General features: G+C 44.8%; 1 protein-coding gene across 3 annotated transcripts in view; it reads right to left on the bottom strand.

Moving 5' to 3' along the window:
- The window catches only part of LOC135396387 (uncharacterized), an 85,501-nt gene that overhangs the window by 52,241 nt on the left and 18,359 nt on the right, over positions 1-14,901 (bottom strand). Inside the window, exon 1 of one of the 3 annotated variants that reach the window (XM_064627327.1) lies at positions 6,252-6,451. The exons of 1 other annotated variant lie outside the window; for it this stretch is intronic. The gene's annotated coding sequence lies outside the window, so the exon portion shown is untranslated. Of the gene's footprint in view, positions 1-1,809; positions 1,881-6,251; positions 6,452-14,901 lie in introns of those variants that run through there. One more of the 3 variants, XM_064627329.1, reaches the window with a different exon arrangement.

A 14,901-nucleotide genomic window follows, 5' to 3' on the forward strand; every position in this document is an offset into this window, starting at 1 on the left:
TTTGCCTCAATAGGATTGCAGCTTGGAGAATTCGAAAGTGTGGGAAAGGCGCATATCCGCATTGAACCATCACTGGACGACAGTGTCAATGGGAGGTGATGACTCGCCGTGACTGTGTGGCGACGGTTCATTAAGCACACATTGTCCCCCGACCTTCCTGTCTCCTAATGGACCAACACTCTGACTCCCTCTCTTCGGCCTGACAGCACTTATGGAACGCTGACTGACTGACGCTCGCCCAACTAATTTCCTTGCGTCTCAGCGGATATACTATACGGCATGCTCTTGGGGTCAGTGCTCACTCTTCGTCGTACGGGCTCTTATGACACAAACGTGCGATGTATGTCTGTCGGCGTAACGTACACGAAAAAAGTTGCGAACATATACAATCAATTCTCGAGAAAATTCTTATACGTAGAACAGGTTTGTGTCGCCAAATATTGTTGGTGCAGTTTTAAAATTTTCGATGCAGTAATACCGGCTATTGCAGGCGGAATTTGTATGCCGTTCCCATAAAAGTCGGCAGTGCTAGTTCAGCAAACTGTCCAGTGTGTGCATCTGTGGAAAACACGGAACACATCATTACGCACTGCACAAGATATACATCCCAAAGAGAAACATTGAAGTCTGCTCTAGCCCGCTTGGACAATAGAGCCTTCGATATGGTCAAGGTGCTGGGTGTATGGGAACCCAAGAAGAGAGACGCGGCGTTATCAGCGCTTGTCAACTTCATAGTGAGCAGTGATATGGAATCTGTATTTTAGGACCGCATTCTAGGCATGTGTCGTCGAGTTCCCCATTCCTGTTAGTTTCTCGCAATTCAGTTCACTTCTAGGGGATGTAGCTGCGCATGTGCACGTACAGTTCGGTGACTGGGAGGGGTGACGTCTTTCTATTTTTACCTTTTCATCTTTTCAGTTTTCTTTCTCATTTCATTCATTTCCTTTCCTTTGTGGGAGTAGCAGAATTCGTCAGGTGACGAATTCAATACATTCCGTTTTTTTCTTCTATAATCAAACTCAAACTCATCAGTCCTATCCCGCCAATCAACCATGTTGCCGTATATAGTACCTTAGAAGAAGGAAAGTGCTCTTGTATCATATAATATTAAATGTTTATGCGACGCTCATCTTCTTCTTGTGACCTTGTGAGCTGTCAGCTTTGTAATTCCCTATCTTAGATTGCGAGCAAAAAGAGTTCGGTTGCGCGACTGTCATGTGATGTAGGTGAAAGTGGGGTGAGGATGTGGTGGTACGCACGCGAGCAACGGGACAAATCCTATACAGTTTCTCGAATCACAAGACGAAACACGAGTTCTACGCTGAAACGGACCGTTACTCCATAGCGGGCATGGGATTCTCCACACTTTGCAAGCCGTAGCATGTAACAATTCTGCACGAACAATCAATAAGTACACGCATTTGCCTCCTTCCTGTCACGTACAAGATGGATATCGGACACGGGCAAATATATACCCACTATATTAGGACTTCTATGCAAATCGATACTGGCCAGCGTATAGCAGGCTGTATTGGATCAACAGTCGTAGCGCAAATTGCCTGCAGGTCATTAGACAAACAAAACAACACAAGGCAAACGTTAGACCCGTGGGGATGAAAACAAGAGAAAAAGACACTGTGCGCTTCGCCCTCAAATAGAGATGCTAGGACATGTAATTTTCGAGTGTAAGATAGCCGTGTATACTTGTAGCATTATTTTCAGACATATTTTAGGCTAAGCAACATAACGTTCGAAGAAGCAGTGGGGATACATATCGGAAAAGTAATAAAGAAACAACAAAAATTCTACCTTGTTAGTGGCAGTCGAAATTATCTCTCAGGTTTGGTGTAACAGATGCAGAGTACCGCAAGGGAGGCGACTGCTGCGGGAAAAGAAAAAAATAAAATAAAAGAAGATAAAGAATGAAAAATATTGTAACCGGGCGAACGTGGCTTGGAAGAGAAAAGTTAGAACTAGGAAGGAAAAAAAAATCAGAAAACAATGTTAGCGTAAAGGTATCAGCGTTGTTAATGGAGTTATCAAATTTAAATTACGAGATTAGTCGCGCGAAATTAAAACGAATTAAATTTGACCAATAGAGGGGATGTATCGGAAGTTAGGGGTGGTTAAATGTAAATCACAATAGCGCTGGCACTCTTCTCGGTTGCAGGGGCGGATCTAGAGGGGGGCTCAGGATGACCTGAATCCCTCCTCAATTTCTGTCGTCACATGGTGTTTAATGGACCTAGACTGTGTATCTACCATGCTCGCCAAAGCCGCGGACCCCTCTCTCAGAAAAATCCTGGATCCGCCCCTGCTCGGTTGTTGGTTTTGATGTGGAGAATTCGGTCATCGAGTGGGACAAATGTGGTGACTCCTCTAATAAGTTCACAATACAAAGACAACCAAATATCGAATCTACTGCAGTGTACTGTTCGTACAGGTATTTGTTACATTTGCATATAGCATTGACCGCTGTACACTGTAAGTGTAATCAATCAATCGTCCACATTGCGAACCACACTTGAATGGATTTCCCCTACGTATTAGAGAAACAAAAGGAATGCTCTGCAGGGGCTATATTTTACCATTACGGGCCATCGACTTTACCTTATCTTATACTCGTGAGCTTGTATTGTGAAGGAATACACATAGCAGCAGTAACGATCGAAAGACAGTAATCAGCGACCATGGGCTAGCACTAATATCCAATCGGAAGGCAGAACTGGTCGCCTAATTGGTTGAATATTGCCCAGCTGTTGCACTAATGAGAATATAAGGGCAGAAGCGGAAGGAGTCACGTGACTAATCAAATGACAAATTACTAGCTCTCCACTTCTCGGTACTTGCCGGTCTTTGCACGGTTTACCTTACATGGAAGATGACTGGAGAACGCATCATAAGTTATCACGCACGCACGCACGATGAGGTGGGTGAGTCACCGAAGTTATAACTCGACATGTCTATCGTCCCTCTGACTCTGCAGTAGGTATGCAAATAAATACCCCCTCCCCCCTCCAGAGGAAGAGTCCGCTGAGAAATAAGCAGGGATACATATTCTCTGCCTTGCTGTTTTGTTGGTAATATGCTCATACGCGTCGTAGTAATAATTATTGTATTTGTTGTTAACTGTACACGACACTGTCTATTGTGAGACATTAACCTGATTTGATTTTATTTTGTAATATTTTATTAATAATAACGATAATAATTAGTAATAAGTGTGCACTATACCCTATACGTAATTGTGTATACATCAGTATCATTTGTGTTGGTATTGTTGCAGCCGAGGCTGTCTTCATCTTCTTTTCCTACTGTCACCATCATCAAGGTCAAGAAATAGTTATTAGCTATGTTTAGAAATGATGTGTATACGCTGTAGCAACAATGCAGCTGGTAAAGTGCAAACGTAAAATGCTCGCATTATATGCTCGTAAAATGCAATCCCCCTCATATTATACCAGCAGAAATGAGGTAGCATTGATCCTGGAGCTCTATGCTAGAATTGGGAATGTATTTATGAAATTATGATGCATAGAACTTTGCTTTCGCACCGAATTCGACTACAGTCGGCGTCGTGTGGTGTTGAGAATTCGTGGCATCATCATTTCCATCATCCTACATAACGTATTTAATTTGATAAATTTTCGCGATCACAGAGGGAGTATATGAGAAATTAGGAAGTACATCACGTACTACTTCGTAGGTATCGAACAAAAACGGGGAGTACTAGAACAAGTCATGTTCACTTGTAAGGCTCGTACCTCATCGCAAGATTAATAAAACAAGAAAACGCACTAAAGAAATGCAATACTTCGAGGGTAAGACGAAGGAGAAAATAAGCAAAGGGAAGCCCTCCAACCGTATGTCACGCACCAATCAATTTAGCCTCTCCGCCTGAGATGCACTAGAAAGAAGTTGGAAGCACTTGAAGTGCACTCCACCAACCCATCCAAAAGCTTCAACTGTCAGGTTCTCGCAAAATAGATATATACTACCATCCTATTGGAATTCTCCTCACAAAGGGAAACACAAATGTGCTTTGTATCCGTTTTGTGTGCTTTTATGTAACTACGTAGGTGCCTCATGTCGCCATACATGGCTCCCGCTACGTAGCCTGCGAGACCCAATTTAGCGTCCGAGGCGTCGCTAAGACCTCCGTGATTTTGTTGCAGCAAGAGGGCTTTCGTCTGGTATGTTTTCTGACTTGTCCGAGTCTTCTTTCTCGCCTTGTTTGCTCTTTATGTCGGTTAGATCCTATACGGCGCGACTGCAGAAAAAGAAAGAACCTCGGATCGTTGCTGGTACTGAAAAAGCTTTCCCGCAGAGTTCCGTTTCCGACTATAGTGACGATTTGTCGTGACAGCGTACTTCAAGTTCGATATAATGCAACCGTGTTCGCTAATAGGAGTAGGTTTACTAAGAGGCCCACGTTATGCGTTGGTATACGTATGACTCACAAAACTAGAGCATGCGCAATGCGGGCGCATACCGACACCCGTAACATAAATGTCAGTATTTAATCGTGATGGTGGAGAGGGGGTTGTTACATAGAAAGAGGCTCTGGCAGAATGAAGCTCATCCATACCTCATCGATGTTTCGTCGACAGACGTCTCGATATTTTATCGATATGCAACAACATTTACCTATATACGTATCGATACACACGACGGAAACATTGTATTTTATCTATATTTATCGCTACTCAATAAGATATCGATACTCTTAAAATATCAATGTCGCTCTGCCCGGTGTGTGCTTTATTCTTTTTAACCCGAGGCTGTCGACAAGTATAGGCTAGAATAAGCTTACAGGTACTTGTTCACCCCCGTGCCCTTTCACTACATAGCGTCAGGGATCGGAACCGGAACTGAACCCGAACCGAAAACAAAAAAAGCCGTTATTTTCTGACGAACCCGAACCGAACCCGAACAATTTTTTTGCTTGTCCTGAGCCGAACCGGAACTGAACCGAAAAAAATTGATACGGTTACCGGTTCGGGAATCGGTTCAGAGGTGAATTAATTGTACTACTGACCGACCTTTTTTTTGCTCACCTGAAACGGTTATTTCACACCTTTCTCTTACAATCGTGTACGGTGAGCGTAAGCTTGCTTGCATGTAGCAAAATTACTGCCCGTGGACCGGTTAAACCGAGGCCGAAAAAAAGTAACTGTTCCAATCCCTGTAAATGCCCGGACCGCTGACAGATTTTTTTTGTCTGTATGTGCGGGGGGGGGGGGGGGGTTCTCCCTGAGCCGAACCCGAACCGATATACCTGAACCGGTTCAAGCTGATAATTTCGGTTCAGCGGAGCTAAACCCGAACCAAACCAATATGCCCGAACCCGAACCGGACCGAAAAAAATACCGGTTCCGATCCCTGCATAGCGTCCTGCGGTGTCGGTGTTGGCGACGCTTCCGGAGCAATGATCGTAGGACTGTCGAGGTCTCTTTGGCACTAAGCTATTCGGTGTTCACCATTTTCTATTACAGTGCGCTTTGCACTCTTCAACCGCAACCCGCTAGCCATTTTCCCTGAGTTACGTAACAGTAGATCATCCCTCGGTAAAACACAGAAAAGTCGGACAGAAAAAAAAAGAAAGAAAGTGAAGCCTTACAACACTCAATTGCGCATTAGTATTAACTAATGACAGTCGACCAGCTCGCGTGACATAGTGGCTAGGATGATCCCCATCCACGCCGAGACTGGGAGGTGATGCGGGTTCGAATACTTGCACCTGGGTTTTCCGGCAGTTTTTCCAGACGAGTGTCGGCACAGTTCCCCCTGAAGTCAGCCGAGGACGCATACTAACCCCTCTGCTGTCCCCCACTCCTTCCTGCTACCCACTCGCCATCTATCCACGTCATACGCCGCTCATAACCAGAGCTGCTTCGCGGCGCTAACACGAAAAAAAAAAAAAGAAAGAAAGAAAGACACTCGATAAAAACGCCATAGCGGCGAGACTGAAACGGAGTGCTCACGAATTGTCAGTCGGAGGTGCTATCATTACGCCATGTTGGCGACCATCAACATACTGGGCCACGAAATACTGAAGGCGTTAGTAGTAGACTAAATTCATGTAATGCGTCATGATGCGTCAGTTCAGATGTAGAACTTAGAACTTTAAATACTGCAGCAACAAATGTATAATGTATCCCACTTAACACCAACAGTAGCTTGTACAGCCATTAAAGAAAAACGTAAGAAGGAAAACCATCGCCACCCTAACCGCTCGTTCACTCGCTTACCTTCGTTTTTCGTGTCTTTATCCCATTTCTAACACGCCGTATGGAGTTAGATATCACCAAGAACGTCCGTAGAAGTCTGGGAAGCAGCACTTTGGAGCACTGCATTTTTCATTGGGAAGCAAGCGGCGTCGCCGGCATGTCACGAGCTCTAAGAAGTACGTAGATAAGGTACAGGTATGTCGGAGTGTATCTGCCGACTGTTGCGCACAGTGGCCCGGAAGTGGGGAGAGTTAATTTTTGATAAGACACACATTTTCCTTTGCCGCCAATGTGAGGCGAACGTGATAAATGATTCCTACGGTGACTAAGCCATTTCACGTACTACGGCCTCTCGTTTTGTTGCTTCGATAACTCCCTGCCCGCCTACAGAAATAACGCCGTTTCCTTTTCGCTATCTTTCTGTGGAGCGATGATATTGAACGAGGTGCTTGGGGTCCCGGTGGCGTAGTCAGAAAAATAGTTCGGGAGGGGTTCCATACGGGGACTTCACATGGGGAGGAGGATTTCACCCTCGTCTCCTTCTCCCAAATGCACTGCATCACGAGAGAGAACGATAGCAATGTCACATCAGTCAAGCAATGCCTCCATACCATTACGTGACCGACTCTATGCAGTGCGAGCGGCCCCGCTATGCCCGTATGCACACAACGGAGCGCAGAGTACGTAAATCATACCCTCTCACCCCCATGGCATCTTGCCGATGTGGTTTATTAAAATACGTGTCCGAGGATCACGCAAGGTATACACGCAGCATAGTTTATGCGGCAGCATCATATTGTTCGGGCCATCACCGCACGAGGGCGCGGCGAGCGGTTGCGCGCATCTTTATACGGCCCGTAATGCCCTTCCATTTATCTCAATTTTCTTTCCGTACAACGACGACTAGTGCGTATATTTATATATGCCATATAGCCCCGCAATTTTGCTCCAACATGATCGTATACTACACATAGCTTTGAGTATCTTTCATACTCTCGTTTTAATAGCCATTCCGTGCGGTATTGCGTCCGGTGCTGGTCGGCTGTATTGATGCAGACGATGTAATGGTTCATAACGTAGATCGAAGGAAATTTCCTCTTCCTGTGCAGCCGAATGGCTCGAGAACGAAGCTTTCGGACAGAGTTGTTCGCAACAGGATGTTCATGGGCACGATACCGGATAGGTATATACAGGGTGGTGCACCAACCATGATAGAAATTCATAGAAAAAAACGTAGGCCGCGGAGAGACGTGCGGTCAAGGAATTTTTTTCTGCCAATAACTTTTGCCACATATTGCTAACATTTTTATTTCATTTCAATTGACGGAAAGTTAATTTCTTGAATTGAATTCCGAAATTTCCCAAGGCAACCTAACGTTTTCTTTGCGGAAATGGGTTCCCCGTGGTCATTTTACTCAGTATAGCACATAATCCCACTCGTAATGCAATGGCAATTGGCGAAATAAATTCGCCGAAAATCCGTGGAAATGAGCCCTTGGCTGCGCCTCTTTTTTGACGGCTCGTAGTTTGAGCGCAAAGCTGCGAAGAGAGGTGGTTACACTGACACGCCACATGAGGGGGGAAAGGGTTACACGCCGTCGGGTGACCCCATTTTTGATAAGGTAGCTCTAATTCCAGCACTCACCGGGCGTGTTTGTTCCGTGGGTAAGGCTTGTAACCCTTTCCTTCCTCGTGTGGCGTGTCAATGTAACCTCCTTTCTTCGCAGCTTTGCGCTCGAACTACGAGCCGTCAAAAAAGAGGCGGAGCCAAGGGGTCATTTCCACGGATTTTCGTCGAATTTATTTCGGCAATTGCCATTGCATTACGAGTGGGATTATGTGCTATACTGAGTAAAATGACCACGGGGAACCCATTTCCGCAAAGAAAACGTTAGGATGCCTTGGGAAATATCGGAATTCAATTCAATAAATTAACTTTCCGTCAATTGAAATGAAATAAAAATGTTACCAATATGTGGCAAAAGTTATTGGCAGAAAAATATCCCTTGACCGCATGTCTCTCCGGGAACTACGTTTTTTACTGTGAATTTCTATCATGGTTGGAGGACCACCCTGCACGCCACGCTACTGGCGCTACACTCTACAAACAAAACTTCATCGTCATTCAAAAGGCATCGTTTCCTTCACTGATTTGCCGAAAATCGGATGTGTACTCCTTTTTGTGACACTTGCGCAGTTGTATATATAAAGTTTATTACAGGTGCGCAGTGATTGTAAGTATTACAAAAAGGCGTACGCCCCGCGGTTTCGTCAGTTCAGAAGTTATAACTGTATTATTCGGCACTGTGGTTGGGCACAGAGCGTTTTATGGGGTTCAGTTTTTCAAGTTCAGTTCAGTTCAGTTTTTAGAGTGTACAGTTTCGGGTATTCAGACGAAGATAAGTGACTGAATGTCTCTGTCACTCATTGTTCTTATTGTACACTCTTAAAAATGAACTTCACCGCATAGCGCGCTCTCAGCCAACCACTATCTCGAATGATATCGCTATGTGCCCTGATTTGTTCAAAACGGTAGGCGTACGCCTTTTCTGTGACACTTCATACTGTCACAACTGTCATAACTGTTCATAACTGTCATAACGGTTCATAACTGTCACAAAAATGGCGTACGCCTCCCGTTTTCAGCAAATCAGGGCAGATAACGATATCATTCGAGATGATGGTTGGCTAGGAGAGTGCAATGCGGTGAAGTTCATTTCTAAGAGTGTAGTTAGCCATTTTTGTTTTTCTAAGTGATCTGGAGTAGCCGGCTCTCGTAATGAGTGTCTATTTCTCCTTTTTTTTTTCTTATCAACTCAACTCAGAAGTATTTAAGGACTTCTTTCGAAGACCACATAATGCACTGGGGGCCGAGCACTGCACGGGATGGTATGACTTCTCATAGCTGCAACGTAGAGCCACGAATGATAATTATCACCATAATCATTACCACTCCAGATTGTGGAAAGCGTGGGGCGTACAACTTTTGATGACAATAAACGTCACTGCCCAAGTGTCACAAAAAGGAGTTCCCTTTTCGTTTTCAACAAATCAGGGGAAGAACGATGCCATTCGGGATGGTGGTTTTGTTAAGGTGGCCGTTATGCGGCGAAGTTCTCTTTTACGAGTGTGCGCCATCTTTCAGATCGCGTGACAAGAAAGGAAAAATCTTCAACCCGCAACGTGCGTCGTCTTTCATTGGTCTTTCTGTTCGCTCTTCGTTTGTTTCTACGTGTCTGGGTTTTCCTCAAAAGTTTTCAGACATATGCCAGCACAGTTGCCTTAGAAGTCGGCCCAGGACGCACGTTCCCCAGGGCGTCAGTCGTGACGTTGCCCACCTCTGTGAGGCAGACAACGGCGAGCCCTTTTCACCACCACCACCATCTACGCTGAACCCGCACTGGTATACTACACTCAGCTGCACGAAAACGACCAGCTGAATTCGCTAACTACAGCGGACGACTGACATACCGTGAATGTTACTGGGGTTCCCGCCGTCCAGCGCTTTTTCCTTTCCGTCCTTATATTCATTCTCTTTCCTCGTGCAATTACGAGAACTGTAGTGGCCAGCCGTGAGCGCCGTACTCTAATTTTCATTTTTTTTCCTCGACCAAAGCAGCCAATTACCAGTGTAAGTACGGTATAATTATGGCAGAACACAAAATGGCACTATTACTACTTTTGCTACGGTTTCTCCGTTCTGTCTCGCGTGGCAATTTAGAAAACAGAGAGCTCTCACTGCATAATTTTCTCTAAAAGATGAGCGAGAGAGAAGAGGGAAAAAAAAAGAGAGCGACTTTCAAGATGTTACGAGAAATTGGCACTCAGGCTGAAGCGGAGGAAAAATCAAAGGAAAGCGAAAGAGACGGACAGAGAGAAAAATATACGGTGTCCTTAGCGTCTAATTGGAATTCCACTCCGCGGTCGAGAAAATGCTTGCGAGGATTGTTTTTCTTTCTTTCTATCGTTATTTCCCCTTTTCCCTAATTCCTTCGTCCCTATTCGGGAAGTCCGGATCCAGGAATTTCGGGGCTTGGGGAAGCGATGAGCAGCAGCACGAGATTATGAGCGTGCTTTGGGAGGCCTTCTTGTTCGGAATTACACCGGCATCCTTAATTGCGCGTTGGCCGTTTCTTACAAGGACGTCACAGTTTCGAGACGTTTGTACGTTAGCTGTTTTTTTTCCTTTTATATACACTTGTGAGGGGGACATTTTATATGTAAATTTCCATGCAATGTTGCTGTATGCTTCAATTGCAGTTTCGTACACCATAAAAAGGGAGCTTCGCTGCATAACAAGCTCTGCGCCAGCCATCGTGCCGAATGAATTGAAGCCGTATCGGCCCTGACTTGAGGAAAACGTGAGGCGTACGCCTTCTTGTGACAATCAGCATGACTGCACAAGTATCGCCAAATGTTATTCTTCATGGTATAGACACCCTGGCGCTGCGGTTGTAATTTCCGAGTATGAAACTAACGGCTCTGTTTTCCACCAAATCGATGATATTTGTGAATGCATCCTGACCAGAACCCTATGCGGAGGCTGCATATTATAACTTTGCTGAGACAAGAGTTGTATAAAATCCCGCCTTATAGAATACTATATGTATTCTGTCAAATGAATACACGTCATCAATATCTGATCATCGATCTGATCATCATCGGCTGAATACTTTCTGTTTAACAAGTTAAATTTGCACATTTATTCCGCTCTACTACAGAGGTTGCACGAAAGAAATGCCGCCCTGATACCGACCTCACCCGGTGCAGCTATAATAGCTAAACCATACGTGTGCAACACACTATTAAAATGTACTTAAAATACAATACTAAATACTGGAGAATGAATAATGTTCTTAAGATACAGTACAAATACTTGGAAAAGAACGTAATTATAGTATAGTAGCAAAGAGTTCAAAAAGTATTTAAGATAGGCTAAGATACTTGAGTACTGGACACGAAACTAATTATTTAAGCATAGTCGTTAATGGCTCGTTCTACACTCTTAAAAATGAACTTCACCACATAGCACGCTCCTAGCCAACCATCTTCCCGAATGACAACGTTCTCGTCCCTGATTAGTTGAAGACGGAAGGCGGAGCCTATTTTGTGCCGTACATAATGTAACAAAATAGACTCCGCCTCCAGTTTTCAAGAAATCAGATGCGAGAACGTTGTCATTCGGGATGATGGTTAGCTAGGAGCGTGCTATGTGGTGAAGTTCATTTTTAAGAGCGTAGGAGCTGCATTTCGAAATGTTCATCAGTCAGCCTTTCTCTTTTCTTTTTTCTTTTGAAAAATAATCTACAGTCTTAAAAATGAACTTCACCGCATAGCACGCTCCTAGCCAACCATAACCTCGAATAATATCGTTATCTGCCCTGATTTGTTGAAAACGGGAGGCGTACGCCATTTTTGTGACAATTATGAACCGCATAAGTGTCACAGAAAAGCCGTACGCCTACCGCTTTGAACAAATCAGGGCACATAGCGATATCATTCGAGATGATGGTTGGCTAGGAGCGTGCTCTGCGGTGAAGTTCATTTTTAAGAGTGTAGCTAGTCTCTTATACCCTACACTCTTAAAAATGAACTTCACCGCATAGCACGCTCCTAGCCAATCATTATCTCGAATGATATCGTTATCTGCCCTGATTTGTTGAAAACGGGAGGCGTACGCCTTTTCTGTGACAATTATGAACAGCATAAGTGTCACAAAAAAGGCGTACGCCTCCCGTTTCCAACAAACCAGGGCAGATAACGATATCATTCGAGATGATGGTTGGCTAGGAGCGTGCTCTGCGGTGAAGTTCATTTTTAAGAGTGTAGCTAGTCTCTTATACCCTACACTCTTAAAAATGAACTTCACCGCATAGCACGCTCCTAGCCAATCATTATCTCGAATGATATCGTTATCTGCCCTGATTTGTTGAAAACGGGAGGCGTACGCCTTTTCTGTGACAATTATGAACAGCATAAGTGTCACAAAAAAGGCGTACGCCTCCCGTTTTCAACAAACCAGGGCAGATAACGATATCATTCGAGATGATGGTTGGCTAGGAGCGTGCTCTGCGGTGAAGTTCATTTTTAAGAGTGTAGCTAGTCTCTTATACCCTACACTCTTAAAAATGAACTTCACCGCATAGCACGCTCCTAGCCAATCATTATCTCGAATGATATCGTTATCTGCCCTGATTTGTTGAAAACGGGAGGCGTACGCCTTTTCTGTGACAACTATGAACAGCATAAGTGTCACAGAAAAGGCGTACGCCTCCCGTTTTCAACAAACCAGGGCAGATAACGATATCATTCGAGATGATGGCTGGCTAGGAGCGTGCTCTGCGGTGAAGTTCATTTTTAAGAGTGTAGCCACACGGCAAACCTAATGCATTAAACGGATTGGCAGTAACTTCACCTCCTAACCAACCATCATCTCGAATGACATCGTTCTCACCCCTGGTTTGTTGAAAACACGAGGCGTATGCCTTTTCTGCTAAATTATGTCCTGCATAATTGTCACAAAAAAGGCGTACGCCTCCTGTTTTCAACAAATCAGAGAGAGAACGATGTCATTCGTGATGATAGCTGTTTAGGAGGTGAAGTTACTGCCAATCCGTTTAATGCATTAAGTTTGCCGTGTGGCTATTAGTTGTTGTCCTTCTCCACAATGCACTGAAAAGAGGAAGAAGACCATGGAAGCAAGGATACTTTGATGATGTACCTAAGGGTACCCTAATGTTTCGCGTGTAATGGGGTAGTGTACTGCTCTCCAGTGGTGAATCGCCCCAGGTCATAATCACAATTTATTTGTTGTTGTTGTTGATGATGATAATGATGGTAGAGGAAAAAATATGGAGATGCGAGCCCGCTTACAACGGGACAAGCTACTCCAAATGTAATACAGGAAAAAAAGGGGGAGACGAAGAAAACGGTACCTTATTAAGGGTAACGAAAAGGGTACCTTATTGTGAAACACCTCATCACATTGTCATTCATGTAGTAGTAGTAGTAGTTGTTGTTGTTGTAAAACTGAATATGCTGCAAAGACAAACAAACAAATGGAGAGGTAATAAGAGTACCGAGTGGAAAATAGAGAAAAAAAAGTATTTGAAATAGAATAAACATACTTTTCGAGAAAAGTACTAGGTAACATACTAAAATAGTAACAAAAGTATTTAAAATACATTCTTTTGAGTACGGTACTCAAGATAAGTGCATGTCAGAGCTAAACTCACTTTTGAACGAGGACAACATTGAATGCTCGCGTGACGTCGAAATATTTATTCTCAGACATACTAACGCTCTTCTCCATAACACTGACTCACTTCTATTTTCCGCAGCACACGCGAAATGATGCACGCAGAAGGACCAGAAAGAAAGGAATGGCATATGCGCTGGGAATCCAAGAAAGAGAAGAAAAGTGAGCTGCAAATGGCTTATTGAGTGGGCACAATAAGAGTCCGGGCACAAGGGGTGGCCGTCCTTTTAATAAGAGACCCATCCGTCTACGCCCTCTCTTTGTCGGCTGCGGTGGCAGCAGCTGTGCACTTCCTATGTTGTTCACACTGGCGGCGGCGCATTCGAAATGACCCTGCCGAATAAATGCTGCACAATTTGCCGACAGCCAGACAGGCATGTAATAGGTAGTGTGAGCGGAGGCTGATGCATGCGTTGAACGATTATTGTGTACGTGCAAGTGAAATGGACACGATACAGCTTGAATGTGGGTGATGTAACGGGTACATAGGGTGAGATTCTAATGCGGTCTTTTCGTGGGCGTTGTGCAGAATGGTGTCCGGTGGTGGTTTGATGAGGCGGCGGCTGCACGCTCTAAGTCAACATCAATCCGAACGATGTCCTTCTCTCGCGATGATTGGTCGAAGATGTGTTCTTGCGCTTTTGTGGGACACCTGGGGTTGCCTCAGGCGCTGTCAGACATATGTCGGGTCAGCACAGTTTCCTTAGAAGTCGGCCCAGGACGCACATCCCCCCTCCCCAGAGCGTTAGTCGTGACGTTGCCCACCTCAGTGAGGCCGACACCGGCGAGCTCTTTCATTAGCACCACCAACATCACCGTGGGACACCCTTTTGTACGAATGAGTCTTTATCCACAGCAATCTGTTTCTTTATTCTCTTTTGTACGAACGAGTCTTTCTGTTTATTTTGTGTTAGCGCCGCGAAGCAGCTGTGGCTGTACAGCGGCGTACAGGCGTGGACAGATGGAAAAAGGACAGCAGGAAGGAGTGGGGGTATTAGGCGTCTTGGGCCAACTTCAAGGGGATCTGTGCCGACATTCATCTGGAAGGGGTGCCGGAAAACCCAGGGGAAAACTTCAGATAGCGCAGCTGGTGGTACGATTCGATCCCACCACCTCCCAGTCTTCAGCACGACCTTGGCGACCTTGGCAACCACCAACGACTCTTTAATCGGCTTGCCCATGCCGCTGGTCTTGCACCTTTGTGGACGAAACCCTTTCTTCATTTTCTCTTTATTTTATTTCGAGTTTCTATTCACCACAATTTATTTGTTTCTTTGGGACACTTTGCATTTGCGGTAATGGTCACCAAATGGCGTAAGCCCCGCGCTCTCCACCATTCATAAGTGACAACACTAATATTCTGTGCAGTCGTTGGCCGTGACCGCATAATGACACCCGAAAAAAAAAAAAAAA

The sequence above is a fragment of the Ornithodoros turicata genome, chromosome 6, assembly GCF_037126465.1.
Source record: "Ornithodoros turicata isolate Travis chromosome 6, ASM3712646v1, whole genome shotgun sequence".
Lineage (NCBI taxonomy): Eukaryota > Metazoa > Arthropoda > Arachnida > Ixodida > Argasidae > Ornithodoros > Ornithodoros turicata.